This window comes from Amblyomma mixtum, chromosome 3, assembly GCF_055824585.1.
Source record: "Amblyomma mixtum isolate Tamu chromosome 3, ASM5582458v1, whole genome shotgun sequence".
NCBI lineage: Eukaryota > Metazoa > Arthropoda > Arachnida > Ixodida > Ixodidae > Amblyomma > Amblyomma mixtum.
In genome coordinates, this window is record NC_143014.1 from 369546227 (window position 1) to 369550076 (window position 3850).

Consider the following 3850-nt stretch of genomic DNA (forward strand, 5'->3'; position numbering starts at 1 on the left):
ACATCAACGCCTGTTCGATGTAAGTGCGTGTTACAGTCTCGGGTGTTTCCACTACGATCTCTTTCATAGCCCATGAGCAGCTTGCGGGCGTTGAACCACAGAAAATGATCAGCCAGATTGGACCAGAAATTTACGGCACCGGAACCATAGCGCGAGAGCAAGCGAAGAGTTAACAATTATTATTGTTTCTAATATCTAATATGATCAATCAGTTAGACAGGCAGAGCAGAACGTGGGGCTAAGAATTAACATGCAGAAAACCAAAGTAATGTTCAACAGCCTAGCAAGGGAACAGCAGTTCGCAATAGACGATATGCGAAATGCGCAGCGCCATCTCTCGGCGCTCCGAGAACTAAGTCCTCCATGTTGGTACGGTACAGAAAACGAAACCGCTGCCCAGCGTAGGGTGAAAACGGCTGCGCTTCGTTTGAAAAGTAAAATGCCGATGCAGTGTTGCGCTACCCTCTCCACTGTGAAAATGCACTACAATGCGTGCCAGAACTAGGTTCGTTCCAGCTTTTCGCTTTTCTATTTTTTTACTCCGTCCCAACGTTTTAGTAACACAAAACACCATGCGAGGTACCATGTGTCAGCACGCGGATCAGTGCGCAGCTTTCGCTTTCTGCGCTGATTTTTGACAAATCTCTCGACGTGATTTGCGTTTAAATTAAGATAAGGACCACAGCCTTTGTTGTCTCTGATTAAAATTAGAAGCCGATTTCGTGCATTTATCAACTCTCCGGTCGGGCGTGAATATATACACCATTTTACGAGGAGCGGGCAGGAGAGGGAGAAATACTCTCAAACACGTGCGCTGCGCGACACCCCACTGTTGCCGTCTTCCCCTGGGCTGATAATCCGGCGCGCGGAGCAACGGCCGCGGCTGCTTAGCTACCGGTCAAGCGCGTGTTTGCGTCTGTACAACAAAAGCAGCAATGTTGTACGAAACACCAACGTCTTCTAGACATCATTGTTTTATTGTCGGTTGCGGAAATAGTCGACGAAAGTAGAAAAAAACAAACGCCCCCAGTATTTACGTGCACCATGTTATGTGAAGGTCTCAGCACGTCTGCGGTGTCCATTTCTTCACCGCTTTTCCGCCGGTCCCGAGTTGCATTGGCAGTGGGCGTAGTTGAACAAGATACTTGCGCCAACAAAAAGCTTAAACGTTAGCGCACTTTGTGAACGAAATGCAGACAGAAACAAACCCACTGCCTGTGCCTAATATCGGGCGCGGAACGAAGCGCAGCGCCTGGGTTACCAAACTGTAATCTGTGCATAATTTTAAGAGATCAAGTATTTGGACGGCCTTGGCAAAGTTCTTTTAATTCAGCAGTACACTATGTGAGGACTTCACAAATTTGGCCACTTCGTTTCGCCGCCCCACATGATCGTCAATATCGGGAGGGTGTGGGGATCGCCACCTGAAAAAAATAAACATGTCGTTAGTGACACTAATTTAATTTGCACAGCATGGCATGATAGAAGCGGCGACATGAACTTTTACCCAACTGCAAAGTGAGGAAAAATGCAGCCATGGCAATGTAAGATGAAAAAATACACGGCATGCACAGGACGGTAAACTCTGCCACGCATTGAAATAAATTATTCGACTGAAATCGCATCGAATGCACTGTAAAAAAATCCACACTATGCATAACCGTGCCAGAGATACAACAAACGCAGCGACTTGAGCAGTGCCCCGATCCGATTGAGATTGGAATTCTCAACACAGGTGCGGCGATTCTGCCTGTCAGTGTAAGTGGTAATAGCGTTCCATTAACGTACCAACCTATTAGATCGTGTAACTGCACATTTTCTGGTATTTGTGCACCAGTGAGTACTGGCGGGAGCGGAGAAGGCGAGAATGCGAATTGCTTTCAGTCAACTGGCTTGTATCGCTCGTAGTACGAACAGCCCTACGCAAGCGGCAGGAGGGGCCGAATTTCAATTTCATCGCGCGTATCTCCGCAAACCAACATTCTAATCATCAGAAGTGGATTCGTTTCGGTCATGTATTCGCTGTTTCCAAAATGTTCAGTTTGTAAACGGGGTACTCTGTCGCAAGCTCAGCATCTAAACTGTCACACTCGCCATGTCCAAGCAGGCAGCGAGAGAGTTCATGAAAAACTGCGCTCCACGAAAAACTAGATATTCATTGCTCTCCTGCGATCTTGTGTTTCAACACATTTTGCTTGCGTTTTTTCTAACATGCAACACCGTGCCGCATTCGCCCTACAGGCAACCGGCGACAAAAAAGCACGCGTGAACTGCGAGCATGGCACTCACCGATGCTGATCGTTCGCTGCGTTGAGGAACGGTCGCTTGCTCCCAGTTGGTTATTGCAGGAGCTAATGGCATAGCACAAACGAGGATGGACACGAGGCGAACGCCCACCCAAAATTTCTAGGCTTGGAAGGAATAAAACGGGCGAATGACACTTTCAAAGATCGCACGCTGCTTCGTCTGCAGCCCACCGGCTGCAAATTATCAGTCCAAGATGGCGTCGGCGGTAGGCGGCGCTCGAGTAAAACAAACATGGCGGCGCCCAGGTATCGAAACTAAAATCATGTATATAGACGCATACTTGAACAACGTAATAGAGAAGGTAATTTTTTTGAGCGGGCCAATCGCTCTTGCCGTGGCGAAATAAGTTCACTCGAAGAACCATATGCCGATTACTGCTTAGTTTGCTACGTGTTCAGTTAAGTTTTTCCCGTGTTCAAATAGTTTTAGAAGGGCGAGCAAACTCTCTGGACCATACGCAAATGTTATGCACGTTAAGGAGTCTTTGTGAAGCAACCTACGTATAAACACTGAGGTGCGAGTGCTCTATTTCTTGAGGATTCCTATACCTTCGATATCTGCGGCGACGAAAATCTAAAAAAAAAGAAGGAATAATATAGCTACCTTATTATGAAGGAGGGACGCATTTCGAAGCTAGAAAGTACGTGCAACAGTGTTCTGAAAACGCTTCAGGCCATCAGATTTTATTATCGTTGTGGCAAGCTCCAACAGCTTGCTTCGCAACAAAGCCATTTGTCCAAGTTTGGAGTAAGCTAATTAAGTTTCGGAAGCAACCGAACATGCTAATTTCGCCCCTGCACACACAGCTTGACCAGCGTATCGAGTCCGTGCATGCATCTACAGCTGTAGCATCTTTCTCTAATCAAGCCGCCGCGGTGGTTCAGTGCTTATCTGAAAAAAAAAAAAAAAGCTTCGTCTTTGCTTACAATATTTTGAATTATATGTGCATGCCTACTTTCATCTTGTTAATGTCGACTGACGGCGTCTTAGCAGGACGCGGTTTCAACGAATTGTGGCGAAAATCAACCGACGCCGGGCTCTGAAACGGTGACGTTGAAAACCGCGGATGCGCATTGCACATTACAGTAAAGGAATCGAATTACGCAGCTATTCGAGGGTCTTGTGTGATTATACTGCAATGCACGAAGCTCCTGGCTTCGGCGCGAACGAAAGTTCGCACTGTCACAGAAGTTTGTGAACACACGTGCGCACTCACCGCAAAATAACCGCTCGCTACCCTACCAGGTGAATTCGCGTCCACCTGGGAATAAAATAGCCATGACAATGCGTGATACTTGAACTGGTGCTTTAATGCGAGCATTAAAACGACAACAGCACACGGTCACGGTTCGACTTTCCAACCCACTTTCGAGTGCCGATTATTGCGATCATCAGCGCCAGACTTCAAGCGAAGCTGAGGACGCGGTAGGAGTAAGCTGGCACTTATTGAAAGCACCTACATTTGGTCAAAGATCAGCTGTGAAAACAACGCAGCAGCTAAGCTTGCCTGTTGAAATTCCACTCGCAAGAAGAAAGTACGCAT

The 3850-nt window shown here is 47.1% G+C and overlaps 1 long non-coding RNA gene across 1 annotated transcript; it reads right to left on the bottom strand.

The window, feature by feature from the left end:
- Positions 1-956: 956 nt before the first annotated feature.
- On the bottom strand, positions 957-2540 carry LOC149356738 (uncharacterized). The gene is made up of 2 exons (XR_016289834.1): positions 2290-2540; positions 957-1424 (listed from the first exon to the last, which is right to left on the bottom strand). It is a non-coding gene; the product is annotated as an uncharacterized LOC149356738 (long non-coding RNA).
- Positions 2541-3850: the final 1310 nt, after the last annotated feature.